Below are 26066 nucleotides of genomic sequence, written 5' to 3'. Positions count from 1 at the left end.
ATAAAAAGGAATGAAACTGGGTCATGTGCAGAGACGTGGATGGACCTGGAGACTGTCATACAGAGTGAAGTAAGTCAGAAAGAAAAAAACAAATATCGTATATTAACGCATATATGTGGAAGCTAGAAAATTGGTACAGATGAACCTGCTTACTTAATCATTCTTAATGGTGAAAGATTGAAATCTTTCCCCAAAGATCAGGAACACAGCAAGGACATCTGCTCTCAGCACTCCTCCTCAACATTGTACTGTAAGTCTTAGCCAGTGCAATAAGGAAAGGGAAAAAAAAGTGTACAGTTTGGAAAGGAAGTAATAAAACTTTCATGAAGACATTATTTTCTACGTAGAAACACCCAAGAAACCTACAAAAAATCTCCTAGAGTTAATAAATATGTTTAGCCCTTGATGCCCTACTCCTGGAGATCTTGTTATGTGAGAAAAATAAGGGCATAATTCTTAAACCACTGGGTATTGGGTTTTCTGTAATTTGCAGCCAAACTATTCCTAGATCATATAACTACCATAGTTGAGCCTTTTATTAAAAATAAGTTTGTATATTTATTTATTTATTTATTTATGGCTGCGTTGGGTCTTCGTTGCTGTGTGTGGGCTTTTTTTAATTGCGGCGAGTGGGGGCTACTCTTCGTTGTGGTGGGCAGGCTTCTCATTGCGGTTGCTTCTCTTGTGGAGCATGGGCTCTAGGTGTGTGGGCTTCAGTAGCTGTGGCACACAGGCTCAGTAGTTGTGGAGTACAGGCTTAGTTGCTCCATGGCATGCGGGATCTTCCTGAACCAGGGCTTGAACCTGTGACTCCTGCATTGGCAGACATATTATTAACCACTGCGCCACCAGGGAAGTCCCAAGCCTTTTTTTCTGATGTTTATTTTCTTTTTATAGTTCCCTTTCTGTAAATTAGCCTGTTCATACACTGTGCCTATCTTTCTGCTGGACTATTTGTCTTCTTCATGTTGACTTGTAGCCATGCCTCCTATTGTCTGGATATTAATCCTTTGTTTATGAAATATGTTGCAAATACCATATTCTGTTAATTCTAGGATATGCATCTTTTCACATTTGAACATCTCTGAAATTGAGATGTGTCTTATAAATTATGCTACCTCACACTGCAGTCAGCTAGGGGCAGAGTGGGCATTGCTGTGGCTACCACCTGAGGTATATTTGTCAAGAGGCCAGTGAGGCTTACGGTTCAGAGTCCTTCCCTTGCAAAGATCCCTTTTAAGGCCCTGGGAGGGGCATTAGTAATGTCATGTGCTTTTGTAAAAGTTACAACGGTAAAATATTTCAACCTCAATCTGTTAAGGTCATGTATCTATTACAAGTTCCTCCATGTCAGATGATGTTGGAGTGGTCACAGGCATTTTTTTAGAGCCTGATAAGGGGAATTTGAATTGAGGAACATTTAGCTTTATTTATTTATTTATTTATTTTATTAGTTTCTGCTTTATAACAAAGTGAATCAGTTATACATATACATCTGTTCCCATATCCCTTCCCTCTTGCGTCTCCCTCCCTCCCAGAACATTTAGTTTTGATTTAATGTGGTTTTCAGTCATTCCTGTGTATAGTTCAGTTACAGCTAAATGTCTCAGTATAGAAACAGCTTCCAGGAATACTCCTACCACACACTGTGCCAACTCAGCATCATGGAATGAAGAGACAGCCAGAGGTCCTATCACAATATGAATGTTTCTTATGATACCCAGCACCAGAAGTATGTGGGCGGTGGAGGAGAAACAAGATTTGAAATGGCCTTTCCCTTCTTATCTCGAGAAGGTTGATGCATTGCCACACACTGAATCCACATCCCAGGTGTAAATAAAATAGGGGCAGCAACCAGCTTCATTGGTCCTTTTTATTAGGTGAGTGAAAGCTGACCCTGATATTTCTCATCAGACCCCTCCTTACATCTTATTGGAACTCAGAAACTCCCAAGAAGACTCGGAAAGTGTGGGATGTGACTGTCATGACTGGCTGAGACCAATAATAATATATTGCATGATAATAACGTATCACCTTTGGCTACATTCTGCTCCAAACGAAAATGGGATCTTGGATAGGCAACCAACAGTGTCTGTCACAAACACCCTCCCCAAGTCTAGACCTCGGGAAACCCACCTGCAGGAAAGTCTGGATCTGCACGAGAGACACACTTATACAGAATCACTGCCTCATGTACACCAGCCCTGAGAGTTCAGAGATGGAGGAAGAGAGAAGGACAAGAACGAGTTCCAGAGTCAACATGACTCCAAAATTATCACTGCACCAGACTCATACTCCCTAAAGTTAGAAAATGATAGCAAATTCCCACCCCTTCGAGCAGTTAGCCCAGAAAACAATGTTCTCAGAGCCCAGTACTGAATACAATCCAGTCTCTGGTTTTGCCGAAGACTGGAGTTGAACTTCAGAGGTGGCTGAAGCCAGGTGAAGAGGGAAAGAAGAGGAAAGCTTCTCAGGTTCAGCCTTACCCGATCACCAGCTGGTCTGCACTGGTTGTCCAATGCCTACAACCTATGAACCTAAATTTCACTGGGAAATTTCTTCCACCGAGAGTGATTTCTCCCACGGGGAGTGATTACGTACAATTATAGGGTAAATCCACCTCTGCGTGCTGCCTCCTTTTCCAGAGGATGGGATGTGGGACATTCCCTTCTTTTTGAAAAATGTGGAAATGTGCAATAACAAAACCCTCACCATCAGATCTTACTTGAGGGGCCCATCTTACCCATGTCATGTCTGTCTAAAACATCTTAATTTCCTGTTCCCCAAGTTCCATGGTCCAGACATCCAATTGCTGCATAAGGTGTGGGTTCTGCAAATGGCAGAACAGAGAGGAATACATCACCATGTCTTGTGTGTAGGCACCTTCTGTGCTCTGTTCAAAGGCTGCGGCCACTGCTTCTTGCAGAGAATTGCTTTGTTCCATGAAATATGCCTCCTGGGGGTAGTTTCTCTCTCAGCCCCATTAATTTCACCTTCAGCAGATCCCTGAACTACATCTTGTAGCTCCAAGGCTTTTGCCTCATTTTAGAAATATGCTCCCATTCTTCCCTACTAACTCATAAACTCAAACCTGGGTAATGTTTCCATCAGGGAAAAGGGGGAAGACTCTATGTCCAGACTCCATCACAGGCAAGAGGGGTCAACGATTTACAAACAGAAGTTGTTGAGTGGGATTTTAAAAGCTATTTTGGTGCTCTGCCTTTCCTCTTCCTGCTGCTCCAAAAGTGAATATGATGGCTGGAGCTCCAGCAGCCTTCTTGGGACCATGAGAGAAGTGCCAAGAGAATCACAGAGATGTTGCCCTGACATCCTTAAGACACTGAACCAGACACTCATTGTGAGAAAAATAAACCTTTCTTTGCTCACGCCACTGAAGTTAGTACCTGTTACTACCAGCCAAAAGCAATTCCTAACTAACACAGTTAGTTAGTCTTCTGCTTTTGAATTTTCCATTATTTGAGTAATGTGTGTTATTTCTCGGTGTCACATCTTTCTTTATAGAAGAGGGTTGATCTCTGGCATTACGTTTCTCTCCATTGTTCCGTAATCATTTCAAAATGCTTCAAATAAGCTTCTAATATTTTAATGTGGTTTTAAGATTCGTCCATTTTCCTCTTCTTCATTATGGCCTTTATGTGTCATCTTTTTCTTTGCATTCCTAATCTCTCCCTAGACAGGTGAACCCCCTCAAGCTGACTTGGGTGAAGGAGGTATACTCTGAAATAAAAACAAACAAAACCATATACCCTCTTGTCTTGGTACTCTAACCCCAGTTTTAGGAGCATATTCTTAGATCAAAGTCAAAGCAGGTGCCCAGGTTTTGGCTTGCTGAAGCCCATGCAATTAAAATCCATCTGCAAGGGCTTCCCTGGTGGCGCAGTGGTTGAGAGTCTGCCTGCTAAGGCAGGGGACACGGGTTCGAGCCCTGGTCTGGGAGGATCCCACATGCCGTGGAGCAACTGGGCCCGTGAGCCACAACTACTGAGCCTGCGCGGCTGGAGCCTGTGCTCTGCAACAAGAGAGGCCGCGATAGTGAGAGGCCCGTGCACCGCAATGAAGAGTGGCCCCTGCTTGCCACAACTAGAGAAAGCCCTCGCACAGAAACGAAGACCCAACACAGCAAAAATAAATAAACAAATTACTAAACTCCTACCCCCGACATCTTCTTTAAAAAAAAAAAAAATCCATCTGCAAGGCTGAAGCCATCAGTTACTAGGCCCATGTTAATGAAAGCACTTACAACCAGCTTAGGGAGGACCCTGCTGAAGTATAAACTTAAAACAATTTTAATTCTTCCACTTGCTGCTATGAACCATGTATGCTGGATGCTGTCCTTTCCCTGGCTTCCTTAATCACATCTGAGCCTAATTCCATAAATTTCAAGTCAATTTCAGTTATGAAAGCAGTTGACTTTGTTCTCTAAAACCCAGTTCTATTTATTTTACTCTTCAACTTCATACCCAGTTCGAAGCTCCCCTCCTCTACTCCTTCCCTTCTCCTTCTGCCCCTCTTGCCACGTTCAGCCAAGTCCCCAGCTGATTGGAGTTGGGCGTGAGGCGTGCTCTGCTCGCACATACCTCCCTCATCCTCTTCCCTCTATTTCCCCTTCAACGTTGGGAAGGGAAACTAAGAGAAGGAAAAGTAGACAGCCTCGTCCCCGTCACTAACCTGAGTGAGATGGCATTCCTTCCTGGTGACTGATCACAGTCACCGACTATTGGCTTGATGAATGGGTGGTGGTTCCAACAGGCCCTGTGCATGAAAGGCTCAATCCCAAGCCACTCCCAGAGCCATCGGTGGTCTCTGTGGGACTCCCCGACATCATGTCTCATTCCTCAATTGCACAAGCCTCTTGGCCCCATGGCACACAGGTCCCTGGAAAGATGGTAGCCTCCCCAGTTCTCAGTCACAAACTACATCTCAAAGAAAGTGACTTAGATATGTTCACATTCCAGGGGCTTAATTAAGTTTCTCCAGGACAAGTCTCAATGATCTGCATGAAGGAAATATCACCACCTGCCCCTCCCCCTCTGGACCAGTTCTCCCTTCCTGATGTACCTTCTGAATCTTTCTTCCTGCTTATGTTGATTTTATCCAGGAAATATGTAAGGAGAGGCATCTGGGCATCCCCTGTGCCCTGGCGAGACCCAGGAGGGTCAAACGGCCAGGAGTATGTATACAACACCTACTCTCTGTGCTATTAGGAAACATTGAGCAAGGGGGTCAAGTTTCTTGACACTAAGATGTAGTCAGAGAACAAACTAGGTGCAGGGTAGGTAAATGCTAGAGACCATCAGATGCTGGTGGGCCATCAGACTGGATTAACTTCCTTCCCTGGGAGGAATTGCTGAGCATTTGTGCTGTGCTTTTGAACCATACGTTTGTTTCCCATGAGGCAAGGCCCACTTAGGTTTGTGCTTACCTGAGACCTGGCTTTTTGTTGGGGGCCTAGAGAGACCTGGAGCGACGGCCCATAACCTCCCAAAACCCCCTTCATCTGTTTGTCTCTCTCCTTTTGCCTCTTGTGCAGGGAAACCCCGGGGCCCCAAGTGTCTAATTCCATCGATTCCAGCTCCTGCTTCTGTGTGTAAAAGAAATCCTCCTTCTAAATCCAGGATGGAGATGGTAGAGGTCATTTGTAGAAAGAGGAAACAGGAAGGGAAAGGGGGATTCAGTCTGGGTTTTGGAGTCCAGAGAGAGAAGAAGGACTTGTAAAGGGTGGGGAGAGCTAAAGACTGGTGGGTGGGTCCAAGCCTGGACCCCCTTCCTCTGGTGGCAGCAAGAGCGTGTGCGTCTGGGGTGAGCAGAAGGTGGGGCAGGAGCTAGCAGGCGCCAGGAGCCAGAAATACTATTTATTGTCCGTGGGAATTTAGCAAAACTCACAAACACAGGATTTTAAACACAGGGTGGTAAGTGGGAGAAGGGGCAAGATAGGAGTAGGGGATTAAGAGTTACAACTACTATGTATAAAATAAATAAGCTACATGGATGTATTGTACAGCACAGGAAATATAGCCAGTGTTTTATAATAACTTTAAATGGAGTATAATCTATAAAAATATCAAATCACCATGTTGTATCCCTGAAACTAATGTAATATTATAAATCAACTATACTTCAATAAATATGAGAAAAAATACAAAATAAACATGAGATGGTGTCTGCAGATGTGTGCGATGGTAGCTCAGACACCAGCTTCGGGGCAGCAGCAGCATGATGCAGGGCAGGTGGGATTTCTGCCTGAGACCCACCAGACACTAAGTTTGGTGAACTGAGAACTTCTTCCCAGAAGAAGAAGAGACACAAACACTGATGGGTTCTTCTGGCTCTGCCCACAGATCTTCTACATCAGGCTGTCCCGGCCTGACGGCGCCGTCCCTCCGCCCCCAGGGCCCCACCCTGCCTACAGATCTTCAGGCTCTCTCCCCCAGAAGTTCTCAGACCTGACCCATTTTCTGCACTGGCCTCTGACCCCAGGAGATGGGGGCAACCTTTTGGCCTCCACTAGCCCCCAGACTTCCACCTACCACCTGAGGAATCCTGCCCAGACCAGCTACACCCTGGGAGGCTACCTGGAGGCCGTCCCCATCGCCAGAGACCACCAGGGCAGGCCCAAGACCCACGGTGGGGATCTGTTTCGGGCACAGCTGCTGGGGCCTGACCTGAAGGCAGGCGGCCTTGGAGATGTCAAGGATCTGGAGAATGGGACATACCTGTTGACCTTCCCCCTGCTCTGGGCTGGGCAGGCCCAGGTGCAAGTGCGGCTGATCCACTCCAGCGAGGCAGTGTGGGTTCTGCGGGGGTTTGGAGAGACCAGTGGGCCACAGTTGATTTCATGGGCTATTTCCGGGGACCCACAGGATACGAAGAAACTGTGACTTGCAATGTTAACCCCCTGTTAATTGGGGAGGAAGAGTCCACCTGTCACTAGAGGGATGACGATTCGGGTGAGCTCTGGTTCTGTGCTCGACTCCCCAGGCTGTCCTGCGACCCACTGGTGAGACATTCAAGCGGACGTTGCTGGAACGTGACCACACCGTGCAAGGAGGCCCTGCTGGCACGGTAAGAGACACAGCGTTGTCTGGGATGTCTGCCCTGACCCCCCTGAACCCAGGTCCCTGGGATTATTCTGCCTGAGCACCTACTCTTATCATTCATCTATTCACTTCTATTAAACATGTCTCCTGAGCACCTAATATATACCAGGTCTCACGTTAAGTGCTGACAACTTTTATGTAATAGTTGGCATTCCTGCCCTCTACAAGTTTTCAGTGAGGGGACATGGGACCTTTTAAAACAAGCACTGTAGTGAGTGCTTAACTGTAGCACACACCGAGTGGTTTGAGGACATGGAGAAAGGGCAACCCACTTGGCATATGGTGATCAGGGCAGGTGACAGTTGAGCTGAAGCCTGAAGGAGAACCACAGACTTCTGGCCAAAGAGAAGTGTCCTGGTCCCTCTGCTGTGCTGACGGTCCCTGCAAGGAGAGATATCAATTTAGAAATCACCAGGATGTGTGGCTGGGGAGTAAGGAGGATGGATGTGACCCCACTGAGTGAGAAGGGAGCAGAGATCGCAGCCTAGAAGCCAAGCAAAACCAAAGCTGAGAATTGTCCTCGGTCCCAGGGAAGCAAGAATGGGAGTGATGGGGAGGAGACAGTGAAACCAGGCTGGCTGGCAGTGAGCCCTACTTACTGCCCCTGGGATCTGAGGCAGGACGAGGGCTAGAGAGACCCCAGGGAGGAAAGAGACATTTTTAAAGATAGGTGCATCTGGTCTCCAGCAGAGACAGAAGGGGAAGGAGGTAAAAACTGGGTCCCGGGGATGGCTGGGTAGGGGCAGGGCAGAGGTGGAGGGACACCCCCTCTGCAGATGAAGGGGGAGAAGGGGCTGCGGGGAGAGGCAGAGGTGGTCAGGTGGGAGGGATGCTGCTCTGTGGCCCCAGAGAGCATGGAAGTTATCACTGGCTGCTGCTGGGAGGACCGGAGGTGCTGGCTGGCTGGCTCGAAGCACTGAGGCAGCTGAGCTGAAGATCCCCGAGGTGCCAGCTCCACCAGAGCCTCTCCAGAGGCTCTCAGCATCAACTGGTGAATTTCCACAACATTTACTTCCAATGTGAGGATTCAGCACCAGGAAACCTGGTTCTTTCCAGACTAATTTTTATGCTCCCCTTGGTCAGGAAAAAAGAACCACACATCCTTTTGGCATTGGTCAATTGGAAATAAATCTAAGATTCAGTACAGGAGCCATCTCAGGATGTTGCTCGGAGGTAAAGCCCAGCTACCTCTGGAGCAAGACGGCCTGGGTTCAAATCCCTGCTCCACCTGTTACTATGTTCCAGCTTCTATTCATGGGATCTCTGGCAAGTTACGTAACCTCTCTGCACCTCCGGTATCTCATTTGTAGACAGGAATAACTTTAGGACCTCCCCTGTCGAGTTGTAGTGAAGAATAAATAAGTTAATGTATGCTAGGTGCTTAGATCAGGGACAGCACAGCAGGCTCTGTTGGCTCTTATAATCTGATCTCAGGCCTTTGCTGCCATTGAGCCCCGCCCCCAACCCCTTCTCTGTGCCAGACACTGTCCAAAGCCCTGGAGGTCCTGGGGACAGGCGAGCAGGGCAGCATGGCTGCATCTCTCAGGAGCTAATAGCATGCCGATTGAAGACAGGCATTGAACAGATAAGCACACATGTGCAAGTGTGTAGTGGACGTGGATTTGCAATCCCAAGGTCAGGTGTTTTCTTTACATCAACTTTAATCACATTCTGAGGACCTCCGCAGTGGGCTGGTGGGAAGGGTTCCCTTGCCTAGGGTCCTGCAAAGGAACTGACCCCCTGACCATCAGGGATCTTTCCTTAGTCTTCTGTCATGCTTGTCACCCCAAAGTGCCCACTGTCCAAGCCTGTGTGGTCTTGGGCTCCAGGATCATCCTTCACCTGCTCCCAAAGCTCTGTCACCTCTATGGGGCACCAGAGCCCCAACAGTCCTAGGGCGGGCCACACTCAGCATCTTTCCAGAGTACAGGAATATTCTCTCCCCTTCCCCCCAAAAGCAAATTCCCCTCTCCTCCTAGGATTCAACCTCTTCAATCAGTCTGTCCCTTCATTCAGTACATGCACATGAGCACCTATTACATGCGTGGTCCTGCTGCAGACCCTGGGGATGTGGCAGTGAACAGACAGACAAGGACCTTGCCCTCATAAAGCTTACATATGACTGGAGGAAGGGATGATAAACAGTAAACATAACAATAAGTAAATTACATAGGATGTTAGAAGGAGATATGTACTATGGAAATTCTTAAATATAGAGGAGGTAAGGATTAGGAGTGTGTGGGGACAGGATGCAGTGTTAAGCAGGGGGTCAGGGTAGAACTCATTAAGGTGACATTTGAGCAAAGACTGTAAGGGGATGAGAGAGTTGGCCAAGGATGTCACTGGGAGAAGCAGAGAGACTGAAACACAGGAGGCCTTGGCCTCGGGCTAGAGCAGCAGAGGTTTCTAAAGTGATTCATTTCTGGATATATTCTGAAGGCAGTGCCCACAGGATGTCCTGAGAGACAGAATGGTCCAAAGAGAGAGAACCGGCGGGTGACTGCAGGGTTTGAGGCCTGCTCACCTGAAGGATAGAGTTGCCATCTGCTAAAGGGGAAAAGGTACAGGTGAGGGGGCTTCCCTGGTGGCGCAGTGGTTGAGAATCCGCCTGCCAATGCAGGACACACGGGTTCGAGCCCTGGTCTGGGAAGATCCCACATGCCAGGGAGCAGCTGGCCCCGTGAGCCACAATTACTGAGCCTGTGCGTCTGGAGCCTGTGCTCCGCAACAAGGGAGGCCGCGATAGTGAGAGGCCCGCGCACCACGATGAGGAGTGGCCCCCACTTGCCACAACTGGAGAAAGCCCTCGCACAGAAACGAAGACCCAACACAGCCATAAATAAATAAATAAATATTAAAAAAAAATAAAATAAAATAAAAATAAAACAACTTTATAAAAAAAAAAGGTACAGGTGAGGCAGGGGTGGAGACGGGGAGTTTGGTCATGTGTGTCAGACATCAAGCAGAGATGCTGATACATACACAAATCTGGAATTTGGCAGAAAAGTCAGGGCTGGAGATCTAACTGTGGAAGTTAAAGTCCGGAGGCCGAGCGAGACCACCAAGGGAGGGAGTGTGACTGGAAAAGAGGAGCAAAGGCTGAGCCTGGACCCTCCAGTATCAAGAGGCTGGGGGGAAGGGGGCTCATAAAAGGGGCTACCAGGAGAGTGAGGCGCCCTGGCAACCAGGCAAAGAGAGAGTCTCAGGGAGGAGGGAGTGATCATGGGGCTGATGAAGGGATGACAAAGGCTGAGAAGTGACACTGGATGTTGCCATTTCTGGTGGGAGTGAAGGTCCAACTGCAGTGGGCTTGGTGAGACCAACAGTAGAGCTAAAACTTCTTGTAAAAGGCTCCAAGCACCTTCTTGTATTAATTGTGTTTCTCATTTTCTGTATTTGGTGATGCTTTGACATCTTGGGCTAGCTGACGCCCAGAGAGAGCAAACAACTTGTCTTGAGTACAGCTTTGATACGCAACCCACCCCATCCTGAGGCCACCTGGCCACCCTGCCTCCTTTTACCAGGCTCTTGAAGCTGCCCCGACACGCCAGAGCGAGGAACTAGGTAACTGAAGACCACCGCTATGGCCCAGGGCCCACTGAAATTATTCAAACTATCCCAACCTAAGCTTGCGCAGCTGCTTACCCTTCCTTGCCCATCGCTTCCTGTGAAAACCACAATACAGGCTTTCACCCACATTCTCCGCCGGATCCCTGTGCCTCCTGACCAGCCCTGGTGCTTCCCCACGTGGCTCTGCATGGTGTGCCATGCCCCCCATGCTCCACCATTTAGGAAATGTGAGTAACACACAATCTCTTCAGTGGCAACTGTCTCCTGATCTGTTGGCCTCACCAGACCTGAATTAAACCAAAGTCCTGGATATATTTTAAAACAATTCTGCTTTCTGCACTGACGAAATCCCTGAGACCATGAAATTCAAAGAATCAGGATCCCTGAACTCCAGCTTCCAATCCCTCCCTAGGCCCCCTATATTGCTGTCTCCCAGGAGCCCCGACACAGGACAGATGCCCTTGACATTGAGAACCTCCTTTCCTCCAAGAACCCATCTTTCACCTCAGTCCAGGATTCCTTCTCATCACATATTCCTCTCTTGCCCACTGGTTCCTCTTCAGGAATGTGACAGACAAGGCCCTCCCTCTGGGCATTTCTCCAATCTGGGTGGCAGAGGAGAACAACAGGAGTCTGGGTAAGTGGCACCAGGGTTGGTAGGAAAGGCAGTCCTGACTCCAGGCCGCGGCATGAACCTCTCGTGTACTCACTGACTGTTTTGCTCACAAACAATTGCTTACAGTTCTGTCCCCTCAACAACCATGCCACCCTGGGATCCCAGGCCTGAAGCCCTCCGGATTCTACCACCAAAACATGTGGCACTTGCTGTCCTGCTCTGGCTGCTCTTTCTCCGCCGCTGACAGCATCCTGGGCTGCCTGGCTGGCCACATCGTCCACATGATGGGGGGCTCCACGCTCCGGCAGTGGTGAGAGTATCTGCGGGACACCGTGCCCTGTGAGTAGCCGTGAGGGGAGAGGGCAGGACCGATTTGCTCTCCCTAATCTAGAACATTGCCAGCGACCTCCTAGTTACCAAGTCTGAAGACCTATTTCTAGTTCTCAGTCTCTCCGGCCCCCTGTAGCATTTTGTCTCCTTGAGTTTCCTTTGGGAACCCTCTCCTTTCTTAGCTGTGTGTTGTCACTCTCTGAAGCCTCCTTTCTGACTGAGCTCTCCAACTTGGATTCATCTACTGGTGCCCTTCAGCCGCCCCTGGATGAAGACTTGCCCCAGGCTAGAGATTCTGGGTTGCCCAGTTTACGTCCTTGCCCAATGCTGACCAGCCTCACGCCAGAGCATCCTGAAACCCAGTATGTTCACTCAGCTGTGTGCCCTGACACGGAGCTAGAAACAACTGAGCAAAGAATGACCAGAAAGGGAGAAAGGAACAGAATGATGTAGTGTTACAGAAGGCAAGAAAGGAAGGTTTCGGAAGAGGCCAACCAGCTTATGGAAATCAAACGCCAGAGAATTAAAAGCAAACTGAATAGGTGTTTGGACGGATAATAGGGAGATCCTTGGCAACCTAGAAAACTTGAGTGGGGGCAGCCCTAGGCTTTAGGGAGAAGGTTTACGTCCTGGGAAATGGGGACTATAATTTGTATTTCAGTCAAGAGGATGGCGCACGGTCCGATATTAATCCCTACACCTCCTCTCTCGTCCTCCGCGCAGCCCTGAAGCCGGTGGATCTACACACCACGTATGAGACGGGTCCTCTGATGGCCGTGGACACAGCCTGGGGCATGTAGTGCGGCACTGACCCGCGCACAGCTGGCCCCTGTGCTCCCTCTGCACATCTGTGGCCGCCCTGCACTCTGTGGTCCGGGAACTGGGGGGCCTGGCTGGGGGCCCTCACACCGTGGTGGTGCTGAGCCTGGGCGGCCACTCCACCACCTTCCCTCCGTCCATCTTTGTGCAACGACTGGCAGGAATCCGGGCTGCCTTGGCTGTGCTGCTGGCCCGGGAGCGCCGCACTCTGGTGGTCATCAAACTGGCCAACACCGGCTACAAGTCAGGGTACGGCAGCGACTGGTTCTCCCTCCAGGTGAACCGGCTCCTCTTACCTGCCTTTGCGGACGCCTGGGAAATGACCTCCAGCCTGGCCCTGCCCGACAGCATCCACCCGGGGAAGCGCATCGTCTGAAATGAGGTGGACTTCTTGCTCTCCCACGTCTGCCTCATCTGAGCACTCTTGCCGGTCCTGGGGCTGTGGATGGAGAAGCTGGTGTGAGACCAAGCCTGGAAGCCCCTCCCCCTCATCTGTCTGTACGTCTTCTCTTACCGCCCTCTGATGCAGGTCATAATATCCACCAGCAAGAACTGGGATGTGGGTGGTGGCAGGAGAAGGAAGCCTGGCAGTCGTCCAATGTATCTTGAGCTTTCTCCCCACGTGGAAAAGCCACGCTGAGGGGATGAGAGTTGGGGACAGAGCCAGCAACGCCTATTCCATTGGTACATATGAGCATATGTGTTGGGCTCTATGTTTAGAGTGTCAAGGAGCCTTGCAAAAATATAAGGGTTGGATTCCACTTCAGATATCAGAGCCACCCAAGTGGAAAGCCTGACTCTCTATATAAAGACTTTCATGGATTGATTTGTAAGATAAAATGTCTCCTAATTGTAAAAAGTAATACATGCTCTTTGTAGAAAGTTTGAAAAAGTACCAAAAAATGAACAAAGAAATCTTTGATTCTCATCCAGAGAGTGAACTGATATGCTTAAGGGGGGTGAATGAACAGCCAGAACACAGCCTTGCTTTTTTGTTACTGCTAATAAAAGAGTAACACTGTTTTCCTTACAGGGAATCCACAGATAATGTTTTGATAACCCTTGTCTCACCAGTGAACCATATAGACGTTATTTTCTAATAGATTTGGTTGAAATGTTAGAGAATCACGTACAGAAGAATCCCTATGGTGTGCTGGCTCCTGTTCCTTGCCTAAGCATTAAAGTGTAGGTGTTTTATAATACTGGAGAAAGAAACAGAGGAACGCAATGGATCCTACATTTTTACATTCACTAAAATTTCTGCTGTGGAACCACTGCGTCCGTATTTCCCCCATGTGAGTCGATTAGGATGATCAAGGCTTCCTGTGATGAATCAGTCCTGTGATGAATCCAGGCATTGCCAGTTAACCAGTGAATCCTGGGCAAAGCAAATGAAACTGATTGCAGAAACATTTATAGAAAATCTCTGTGTGCACAGGGTAGCTAGGAACTTTTCTGCTTGTTACACAAATGGTACAGAATTATAGCAGAAAATTAAGGAACAGTCCATGAATCATAAACATAAATTAATTATATTAGGGAAAATTACATTTCCAAAATTAAGTATTGTTATGGTTGTTTTCTTTGGGACTTGTTTATTTCTGTTCCAGTTTTTATGTTCCTTCTTTCAGATCAATTTTTAAACACATATATTTTTATTTTCTGTATGATGAACTTAGTGTGTTATGGAGGTTAGGTACTAAATAGAGTTTGCTTGTAGATTTTTTGATGATGGCCATTCTGACTGGTGTGAGGTGATATCTCATTGTAGTTTTTTTGTTTGTTTGTTTGTTTGTTTGCGGTACCCGGGCCTCTCACTGTTGTGGCCTCTCCCGTTGCGAAGCACAGGCTCCGCACGTGCAGGCTCAGTGGCCATGGCTCACGGGCCTAGCCTCTCTGCGGCATGTGGGATCTTCCTGGACCGGGGCACGAACCCATGTCCCCTGCATCGGCAGGCGGACTCTCAACCACTGCGCCACCAGGGAAGCCCCCTCATTGTAGTTTTGATTTGCATTTCTCTAATGATTAATGATGGTGAGCATTCTTTCATGTGTTTGTTGGCAATCTGTATATCTTCTTTGGAGAAATGTCTATTGAGGTCTTCTGCCCATTTTTGGATTGGGTTGTTTGTTTTTTTGATATTGAGCTGCATGAGCTGCTTGTAAATTTTGGAAATTAATCCTTTGTCAGTTGCTTCATTTGCAAATATTTTCTCCCATTCTGAGGGTTGTCTTTTCGTCTTGTTTATGGTTTCCTTTGCTGTGCAAAAGCTTTTAAGTTTCATTAGGTCCCATTTGTTTATTTTTGTTTTTATTTCCATTTCTCTAGGAGGTGGGTCAAAAAGGATCTTGCTGTGGTTTATGTCATAGAGTGTTCTGCCTATGTTTTCCTCTAAGAGTTTTATAGTGTCTGGCCTTACACTTAGGTCTTTAATCCATTTTGAGTTTATTTTTGTGTCTGGTGTTAGGGAGTGTTCTAATTTCATTCTTTTACATGTAGCTGTCCAGTTTTCCCAGCATCACTTATTGAAGAGGCTGTCTTTTCTTCACTGTATACTCTTGTCTCCTTTATCAAAAATAAGGTGACCATTTATGCGTGGGTTATATCTGGGGTTTCTATCTTGTTCCATTGATCTATATTTCTGTTTTTGTGCCAGTACCATACTGTCTTGATTACTGTAGTACAGTAATATTACTATACTGTAGTATAGTCTGAAGTCAGGGAGCCTGATTCCTCCAGCTCCGTTTTTCTTTCTCAAGATTACTTTGGATATTCGATCTACAAACAATAAATGCTGGAGAGGGTGTGGAGAAAAGGGAACCCTCTTGCACTGTTGGTAGGAATGTAAATTGATACAGCCACTATGGAGAACAGTATGGAGGTTCCTTAAAAAACTAAAAATAGAACTACCATACGACCCAGCAATCCCATTACTGGGCATATACCCTGAGAAAAACACAATTCAAAGAGTCATGTACCACAATGTTCATTGCAGCTCTATTTACAATAACCAGGACATGGAAGCAACCTAAGTGTCCATCGACAGATGAATGGATAAAGAAGATGTGGCACATATATACAATGGAATATTACTCAGCCATAAAAAGAAATGAAATTGAGTTATTTGTAGTGAGGTGGATGGACCTAGAAGTCTGTCATATAGAGTGAAGTAAGTCAGAAAGAGAAAAAAAAAAAAGGTTATGAAGAACCTAGGGGCAGGACAGGAATAAAAACACAGACCTACTAGAGAATGGACTTGAGGATACGGGGAGGGGGAAGGGTAACCTGGAACAAAGTGAGAGAGTGGCATGGACATATATACACTACCAAATGTAAAACCGATAGCTAGTGTGAAGCAGCCACATAGCACAGGGAGATCAGCTCAGTGCTTTGTGACCACCTAGAGGGGGGGGATAGGGAGGGTGGGAAGGAAGGAGACGCAAGAGGGAAGAGATATGGGGATATATGTATACGTAGAGCTGATTCACTTTGTTATAAAGCAGAAACTAACACACCATTGTAAAGCAATTATACTCCAATAAAGATGTTAAAAAATAAATAAATAAAATAAATAGAGTTTGCATGTGAACTGTCCCCGCCAAAAGTGCCTGGTGAAAAAGCCACATTCCCAGACTTTCTTGCAACTAGGGATTGCCATGTGACATACTTCAAGCCAATGACATTTCTGAGTTGGGCTTCAGGAAAGTTCTTTAACAGGCAGAGAGACTTGGCTGCTGAATGTCTTTTGCCCTTTTCTCTTTCTTTTCCTGACCTCCTAAGATGCAGCTCTGGTGCTGGGAGGGAGCAGACATCTTGTGACCATAGGAAACAGAGCAAATGGTAAGTTTGGTTGAAAGGAAAGTTACAGGGAGCCAGGGTTCCTACTGGGATCACAGGTCTCCTGTGCCCCCGCCCCCAGGCTGCCTTCTTCCAGACTTCTTCTTATGTGAGACACACAATTTTTCTCTAATTTGTTTAAGCTCTTGGGTCTTGTTTGTTTCTGTACTTCAGAGCTGAATCCATGTGATATTTCACACAACTGTGGATTTTTCAGCTTATTCTAATTCAGACCATTTTTCTTTCACATGATTGAAATCTGTATTATTACATGCATACCAAAACAAAAAAATTGACACAAAAGAGCCAATATCAGGGCATCACTTGTAAAATCACTGACATTTAAAAATAAAGAAAGAATCCTTTGGGTATTTAAGCAAAACAGGTTTAAGTCACCTATAAGAGAAAATTTTAGATTGACTTAGGTTAATAAACAACAACATTGAACACTAGAAGACAGTGGAACAATGCTTGCAAAGCCCACAAACTATAAGAAAACAAAACAAAAACACCCAAGAATTTTACACTCACATCTTCAAGGAATTCATGGAAAAGACTCTGACAACTACAGGTTTCTGGTAACTGACTATACTGCTGAACTGAATGAATAAGCATTTACAGAACTCTAACGGAAAACTTATGAACTCATAAAAGTGCTAACAAAAGATCAAGATGAAAAAAATTTAATTACATGGGACTGAGTGAACTGATGAGGATGATTATAGTTTTTGTGACTTTCTGTTTGAATTTAAAAAAAAATCTCACAAGGACTCAGAGGCAAAACATATAAAATCAATTTTCACTGCAAAGTAAAGGAGCTGTTACAGTGGAGGATTACTGGACTGAATGTCAATATTATGACATAGTATGAGTGTGTTTCGTGTTTGGTAATTGCAATTGTTGTTGCTTTTGTTGTGGTCATCCATTTACAATGCTTGGTGTCAGTCTATTTATCTCTTGTAAAAATAAAATACAGTGTGTGTGTGTGTGTGAAAAAAAAAATTGTTGAATTCCACCCATGAACTAAGCTGAACATTTCCCTGGGCTCCCCTGGTCCAGGCATTATGCTATTTGTATTCATTAAAACTGAATACGGGGGCCTCCCTGGTGGCGCAGTGGTTGAGAGTCCGCCTGCCGATGCAGGGGATACGGGTTCGTGCCCCGGTCTGGGAGGATCCCATATGCCGCGGAGCGGCTGGGCCCGTGAGCCGTGGCCGCTGGGCCTGCGCGTCCGGAGCCTGTGCTCCGCAACGGGAGAGGCCACAACAGTGAGAGGCCCGCATACCACAAAAAGAAAAAAAAAAAAAAAAAAAAAAAACTGAATACGGTTTTCTTCATATTTATCACCAGTTTGACTTCCATAGCTGAGGCTTACTCTGCTATCAGCAGGATTCCTTGTCTCCTTTGGAAGTTTTCAAAGTGAAAATCCAAGAACACAAATGAATTCTGGCAGCCAGAGTCCTTAATTTAGTGTGTGGGTTCCAGTCAGATGAGAGGAACTGTATTTTAGGATAAAACAATTAGATAACCCTGAATTAAACTTGTGGTGTACTCATCACATTCTTTTCTTGGATTCATGTGCAATGTAACTGTACTTGACGTGATCCAATTATGTCTTAAGTTCCTGATTGCCGAAGCTAATTGAATAATAAAAGTGTAATGTACCAGTCATATTTACAAAAGTTGTATAGGGCCAATGACCTTGGAAAGGGCATCTTACCTCTAATTGTGCATTATGGGCCATGTGGCCCCTACAAATCATAAAGAATAATCATTAAAATGCTAAAACTCAAATATGAGTTCAACAAAAGGTAGGGACTCTCCATTACATTTTATTAATATTGAAGGAGGATGAAGAGCATGAATGGGCACAGACTATAGCATCTTTTTTTCTGGTCTGTTGTGTGGTTCCAACCTCAGGACACTTACTGTGATCACAAATGCCTGTAATCCCTTGCACATCTGAACAATTTCATTAAAGAGAAAGGTGTCCTAAAAAAAAAAAAGAATTTTACACTCAGTTAAAGTATTACACAGCTGTGAAGGCAACAGACCAACATTTCAAATATGTGATAATCCAGGAAATACAGCTGACTTTCTAAAAGAACAACAAAAGTCAAACTTCAGTCAAATAAGAGATTACTGATATGATTCAGCAATTCTACTCCTGAGTATTTATCTGAAGGAAAGGAAAACACTAACTCAAAAAGATCTCCCCTCCATGTTCATACAGTACTATTTACAGTAGCCAAGATATGGAAACAACCTAAGTGTCCATCAATGGATAAATAAAGAAAATGTGGTGTATATACATAATGGAATATTATTAATCCATAAAACAGAAGGAAATCTTGCTATTTGCAACAACCTGGATGGACTTTGACAGCATTATGCTAAGTGAAGTAAGTCAGACAGAGGAAGACAAGTACCGTATGGTCTCACATATATGCGGAACCCCATTCTCCATCCTTATGCGATAGAGTTCTTTTCCCTTAATAAAGTACAACCTGTCACAGTCACACCCACACCTTCACATCTTGGGTCTTAAATGATGCCTGTGTCAGCTTCAGATTCTTCCAGATTTCTTTTATAAGAACAAAAGACACTTTAAAAAATTTATTCACAGTTTTTGCCTTTCAACTCAAAAGGCAAAAATGCATATATTTTTTTGAAACTTGTAAAGCAAAGCTCCCAGTTCTTAACTGCTCAGACATAGAGTGCTGTGGACTTCCATTCTTCTGGCTTTCTCTGGCTTCTATTCATTTATTCAAAAATACTGACTGAGAACCTACTATGTGCCAGGCTCTGTGCATGTGCAGGGGATGCCACAGAGAGCAAGAGCAAGCACAGTCTGTGCTCTCACGTATAGTCAGGAGAGAGGATTCAATCAAATAAACATACCCTCCCAGACTTCAGACAAAACTCTCCCAGACTTCAGACAGCACTGCAAACCTACAGTATTCAAAACAGACATATGGATCAATGGAACAGACTAGAGAGCACAGAAATAAACCCACACACCTGCAGTCAATTAATCTTCAACAAAGGAGGCAAGAATACATAATGGAGAAAAGACAGTCTCTTCAGCAAGTGGTGTGTGTTGGGGAAGCTGGACAGTCGCATGGAAATCAATGAAGTTAGAACACACCATACACAAAAATAAACTCAAAATGGCTTAAAGACTTAAATGATACCATATAAACTTACATGATACCACAAAACTCCTAGAAGAGAACATAGGCAAAACATTCTCTGATATAAATCGTAGAAATGTTTTCTTAGGTCAGTCTCCCAAGGCAATAGAAATGAAAGCAAAAATAAACAAATGAGACCTAATCAAACTTAGAAGCTTTTGCTTCTTTGCACAGCAAAGGAAACCATAAACAGAATGAAAAGACAACTTACAGAATGGAAGAAAATATTTGTAAACAATGCAACTGACAAGGGCTTAATTTCCAAAATATACAAACAGTTCATATAACTCAATAACAGAAAAACCAAACAACCCAATCAAAAAATGGGCAGAAGACCTAAACAGACATTTCTCCAAAGAAGACATACAGATGGCCAAGAAGCACATGAAAAGATGCTCAACATCACTAATTATTAGAGAAATGCAAATCAAAACTACAATGAGGTATCACCTCACACTGATCAGAATGACCATCATCACAAAGTCTACAATAATAAATGCTGAAGAGGGTGTGGAAAAAAGGAAACCCTCCTACACTGTTGGTGGGAATGTAAATTGGTGCAGCCACTGTGGAAAACAGTATGGAGGTTCCCCAAAGAACAAAAACTAAAGTTACCATATGATTAGCAATCCCACTCCTGGACATATATCTGGAGAAAACTATAATTCGAAAAGATACATGCACCCCAATGTTCATAGCAGCACTATTTACAATAGTCAAGACATGGAAGCAATGTAAATGTCCATCAACAGGGGACTTCCCTGGTGGTCCAGTGGTAAAGAATCCACCTTCCAATGCAGGGAACAAGGGTTTGATCCCTGGTGGAGGAACTAAGATCCCACATGCCGTGGGGCAACTAAGCCAGGGCGCCACAACTATTGAGCTCTTGCGCCTCAACAAAAAAGCCCACATGCTGCAAACTACAGAGTCCATGCTCTCTGGAGCCCGCAAGCCACAGCTAGAGAAAGAACACCCGCATGCCACAACTAGAGAGAAGCCTGCAGGCTGCAATGAAGACCTGACGCAGCCAAAAAAAAAAAAAGTCAAGAAGTAAAAATTTTTTTAAAAGTGGCCTCTTCACCTTTTAAAATAATAAATAAATAAATAAATAAATGTCCATTGACAGATGAATGAATAAAGAAGACGTGGTGTGTATATACAATGGAATATTACTCAGCCCCAGGAGGCTAATTCCTTTGGACCACATCACCCAGGTGCCTTTGCCCTCTGGTTTCCTGTCGGGACCTGCCAATGGGAGACACCTGCTGATCAAGGGGAGGAGATCCCTTCCTTGCTGAATCATCTTGGGCTGCTGTTTTCCTCCACCAAAGACCTTCCCCTTACAACTAGGGCTACTTATTCCAGTTTCTGGTAATTGTTCCCTCTCTTTGCTCCTTCAAGCATATTGGCAACAAGGACTCCACTCCTGCTAGCCCAAGATGCTCCACCTCCCTTGTCGGCGTCCCATAATCCTCTCCATTCCTTTAGAAATGGTTCCTTTATTAAACTCTCCTCCATTCCCTCAATTTGAGAATGTCATCTGTCTCCTGCCCTGACTGATACAAATAGAAACTGATCTCCCAGAATTTACTAAAGTTACTTAATTATTTAATTTAAAAAGAGAAATGGGGGGCTTCCCTGGTGGCGCAAGTGGTTGAAAGTCTGCCTGCCGATGCAGGGGACACGGGTTCGTGCCCCGGTCCGGGAAGATCCCACATGCCGCGGAGCGGCTGGGCCCGTGAGCCATGGCCGCTGAGCCTGCGCATCCGGAGCCTGTGTTCCGCAACGGGAGAGGCCACAACAGTGAGAGCCCCGCGTACCACAAAAAAAAAAAAAAAAAAAAAAAAAAAGAGAAATGGCCTGATTGCACGGGCCCATTGTGTACCAAAGAAATAAGAGAAACATGTAGATGCACTATAATGAAAGATAAGAACATCAAAGACAAAGAAAATTCTAATAACTTTCCAAGTAAGAGCAAGTTGTGTACAAAGGAACAAGATTCAGATTGTTATTACAACAGTGACAATGAAGTAAAGTGTTGTAGAAAAGAATCTTGAACCGGGCGCCCAGAGCCAGGAGCCGGCCGTGGGGTCGCCACTAGGTGGCGCCACTGACACCCGCCGCGAAGGGGCCCAATGGCGGGCGGCCTCCAAGGGGGTCCCTGGAGGTCCCTCTGCAGAGGACGGCAGCCCTGCCGGAGAGAAGAGCGTCCTGGGAGACGCTGTGGGGGTCGCGGGAGGAGGACAGAGTTGTGACCCAACCCACGTCCAAGACCCCCAACCCCTTCGTGCTGGGTCCCTCAGCCCCGCCCCCGCCCACTGCAGCTGGCCCAGCAGCCCGGACAGCAGCTTGGACCGGAGCTCAACCCTCCCCAGACCGTCCTCAGGACCCTCCCTCCCCCGTGACTATCCCCTCCCCACGCCACTGCAATCCAGCAGCGGGTCGCGAGAACGCGTTCACCCCGTCCTTCTGCCCCTCGGCGACCCCAGAGCCCTCCTTCCCCAGTCCAGCCCCACCCACCCTCGGGCTCGCCCCCTGGCCCGACCCTGACACAGTCTCCTGTCCCCAGCCCGCCGGAGCCCTCTTCCCCACCCGGGGGTCCCGCCGCCTGTCCCCGTGGCCTGAAGCTCCCAGCCCGCCACAGCCCAGCGCCCACTCCCAACCCTCCGGGTAGCCCACCGCCCATCCGGCCTCTCTCGGCGTCCGACATTTTGACACAACCGCCCTGTACTGACCCCCAGACCCCGGGTGGAGGCTCCAGGCAGCTGCCTTCAGGGTCCTGCAGGCTCCTCCAGGGACCGGCTGGGAAGAACCCAGGGAGCAGATGAAGCGCTGGGCCCTGGGCACCGCGACCGCCCTGCCCAAATGAAATTGCTCATATTTGCAAATAATATATCTGATAAATAGTTAATATCCAAAATATACAAAGAACTCATACAACTCAACATCCATAAAACAAATAACCCAATTAAAAAATGGTCAGAAGACCTGAATAGACATTTTTCCAAAGAAGACATAGAGAAGGCCAACGGACACATGAAAAAATGCTCAACATCGCTAACCAGCAGGGAAATCAAATTGAAACCATAATGAACTACCGCCTCACACCTGTCAGAATGGCTGTCATCAAGAAGACAACAAATAACAAGTGTTGGAGGATGCAGAGAAAAGGAAACCCACCATGCACTGCTGTTGGGAGTGTAAATTGGTGCAGCCACTACGGAAAACAGTATGGAGATTCCTCAAAAAATTAAAAATAGAACTGCCATATGATACAGCAACTTCACTTCTGGGTATTTATCTGAAGAAAACAAAAACACTAATATGAAAAGGTATATGCACCCCTATGTTCCTGCAGCATTATTTACCCAAGATATGGAAGCAACCTAAGTGCCCATCAGTAGATGAATAAAGAAGATGTGGTATATATAAACAATGGAATATTACTCAGGCCTAAAAAAATTAAATCTTGCCATTTGTGGCAACGTGGGTGCATGTAGAGCGTATTATGCTAAGTGAAATAAGCCAGAGAGAAACTAACACCATATGAACTCACTTATATGTGGAATATAAAAAATAAAATAAACAAAACAAATGAAAACAGACTCACAGAAACAGAAAAGAAATGGGTGGTTATCAGAGGGGAGAAGGTTGGGGATGAGGGCAAAAGAGGTACAGGGGATTAAGAAGTACAAATCTACAGTTATAAAATAAGTCATGGGGATGTAATACACAGCATAAGGAATATGTTCAATAATATTGTAAGAATTTTGTATGAAGACAGATGGTTACTAGACTTATCATGGTGATCATTTCATAATGTATGCAAATGTCAAAACACTATGTGGTACATCTGAAACCAATGTAATATTGTATATCATCTATATTTCTATAAAAATAAATTAAAAAGTACCGGAGGATTGTGTAGGTTATATGCAAATACCTATGCCATTTTATACAAGAGATTTGAGCATCATAGAAATTTGATATTCACATCCTCGAATAAAAAAGATCATCTACAGGGCCTCCCTGGTGGCGCAGTGGTTGAGAGTCCGCCTGCCGATGCAGGGGATACGGGTTCGTGCCCCGGTCCAGGAGGATCCCATATGCCGCGGAGCAGCTGGGCCCGTGAGCCATGGCCGCTGAGCCTGTGCATCCGGAGCCTGTGCTCCGCAACGGGAGAGGCCACAACAGTGAGAGGCCCACGTACCGCAAAAAAAAAAAAAAAAAAGATCATCTACAGACTAGAGAAAATACTTGCAAACACACATCTGATAAAGAACTTGTAACCACAATATGTTAAGGTCTCTTGATACTCAATAACAAAAATTCCAACTTTTAAAAATTGGAGGGCCTCCCTGGTGGCGCAGTGGTTGAGAGTCCGCCTGCCGATGCAGGGGATACGGGTTCGTGCCCCGGTCTGGGAGGATCCCATATGCCGCGGAGCGGCTGGGCCCGTGAGCCATGGCCGCTGGGCCTGCGCATCCGGAGCCTGTGCTCCGCAACGGGAGAGGCCACAACAGTGAGAGGCCCGCATACCACACACCAAAAATAAAAAAAAAAAAAATAAAAATTGGAGGGGATTCCCTGGTGGTGCAGTGGTTAAGAATCCTCCTGCCAATTCAGGGGACACAGGTTCGAGCCCTGGTCCGGGAAGATCCCACATGCTGTGGAGCAACTAAGCCCGTGTGCCACAACTACTGAGCCCATGAGCCACAACTACTGAGCCCGTAAGCCAAAGCTACTGAAGCCCGCGCACCTAGAGCCGGTGCTCCGCAGTGAAGATTAGCCCCTGCTCACTGCAACAAGAGAAAGGCTGCGCATAGCAACAAAGACCCAATGCAGCCAAAAGTAAATAAATAAATAAATAAATAAATAAAATTTATTTTAAAATAAATTGGACAAAATATTTGAACAGATATTTTATCAAATAAGAGATACAGATGACAAATAATGACATGAAATGAAGTTCAAAATTATTAGTCATTAGGAAAATGCAGATTAAAACCACAGTGAGATACCACTACAATACCAAGAATTGGTAAGGATGCAGAGCAACTAGAACTCTCACACTTCACTGATGGGGATGAAAAATAGTATGACCACTTTGAAAAACATTTTGACAATTTCTAATACATGTAAATACATATGTACCATATGACCCAATAATACCACTGCTAGGTATTTACCCCAGAGAAATGAAAACATGTTCTCACACAAATTTGTACACTAATGTTCATAGCAACTTTATTCATAATTATCCAAAACGGAGGGAAAAATTGTCCCTCAGATGATCAACTGGTGAGTGGGTCAACAACTCATGGTACATCTATACAATGAATACTACCCAGCAGTAAAAAGGAATCAGCTACCTATACACAGAAAGTTGTGGACAAATCTCAAAAGTACTTTGCTAAGTGAAAGAAGCCAAACTCAAAAGGCTACATACTGTACAATTCCATTTACATGACAATCTGGAAAAGGCAAAAGTATAGGGACAGAATTCAGAGCGGTCATTGCCAAAAGTTGGAAATGGGAGGACAGTATTGACTACAAAGTGGCATGAAGGAACGCAGGGTACTGGAATATTCTTTGTCTTGACTGTAATGGTGGCTACACAGCTCTATACCCTTTAAAACTCATTGAGCTGTAATACTTAAAAAGGATAAATTTTACTTTATGTAAATTATATCACAATAGACCTGAATTAATAAAAAAGATACAGTTATCTAAAACAACAAACAATATGCTATTAGGAATAACGTGAATAAATCAAATAAAAGAAATGTAAGAACTTTTTGAAAAAATATAAAACTATTGAAATTATTTTGTTTTATACCATGGTCATGAATAGACTCAATATCATAAATTAAATATGTCAGTTCTCCTCAAATTAGACCATAAAGACATACCAAACCAATAAAAATCCCAACAGGTTTTATCATGGAAATTGGCAAGCAAATTGTAAAATGCAAATGAAAGAGCAAAACACCTAGACTAAATGAGATTTTGAAGAACCAAAATTAGATGAGGGTCTCGCATACCAGCTCTCACATAATGACACTAATTAAAAAGTTACTGAAATTAAGACACTGGCTTTGACACCCATAGAGCAATGAGAAGAGAGCCTGGAAATATATCCTTGCGCATGTGGAACCTTTATATATTAGAGAGATGGCATTACAATCCTACAGGGAAGTATAGCCAGGACAATTGGCCATCCATCTGGAAAAAATTAAATTCCAACTTCACACCTTACACAAAAACCAATTCCACTGGATATGACTTAAAACTTAAATATGAAAAGCAAACTTTTAGTCTTAAACAGAAAATACAGGAGGCTGTCTTTATGACCTTAGGAGTAGGACAGGATTTCTTAAATAAGACACACAGAGTTAGATAAATCTGAAAAGATTAGATTTAAATTTCTATAGTTCAAAAGCACTATAAAGTGAAATAACTAGCCTCGTACAGAGATGATGTTTGCAACATATATAATCAGCAGAGAATTAGAATTCAAAATATCTAATGAACGACAAATCAATTTAAAAGTAGAAAAATACATTACCGAACCTGGTTCAT

General features: G+C 45.3%; 1 protein-coding gene and 1 pseudogene across 3 annotated transcripts in view; one reads left to right on the top strand and one right to left on the bottom strand.

The window, feature by feature from the left end:
* The window catches only part of LOC308628318 (NXPE family member 3-like), a 32517-nt pseudogene extending 10359 nt beyond the window's left edge, over window positions 1-22158 (top strand). Inside the window, exons 3-7 of the transcript in view lie at window positions 6360-7083; window positions 11252-11325; window positions 11431-11643; window positions 12358-12856; window positions 21586-22158. The product of the transcript in view is annotated as an NXPE family member 3-like (transcript). The remainder of the gene's footprint in view (window positions 1-6359; window positions 7084-11251; window positions 11326-11430; window positions 11644-12357; window positions 12857-21585) is intronic.
* Window positions 12760-26066, bottom strand: part of MBLAC1 (metallo-beta-lactamase domain containing 1) — a 42023-nt gene continuing 28716 nt past the window's right edge. The window contains exons 2-4 of one of the 2 annotated variants that reach the window (XM_081257420.1): window positions 18220-18282; window positions 12968-13831; window positions 12770-12892 (exon numbers count right to left, since the gene is read on the bottom strand). The gene's annotated coding sequence lies outside the window, so the exon portion shown is untranslated. Of the gene's footprint in view, window positions 12893-12967; window positions 13832-18219; window positions 18283-26066 lie in introns of both variants that reach the window. The other variant, XM_081257419.1, reaches the window with a different exon arrangement.

The sequence above is a fragment of the Mesoplodon bidens genome (assembly GCF_964165515.1).
Source record: "Mesoplodon bidens genome assembly, chromosome: 15".
Lineage (NCBI taxonomy): Eukaryota > Metazoa > Chordata > Mammalia > Artiodactyla > Ziphiidae > Mesoplodon > Mesoplodon bidens.
This window is presented reverse-complemented; position numbering and strand designations above follow the sequence as displayed.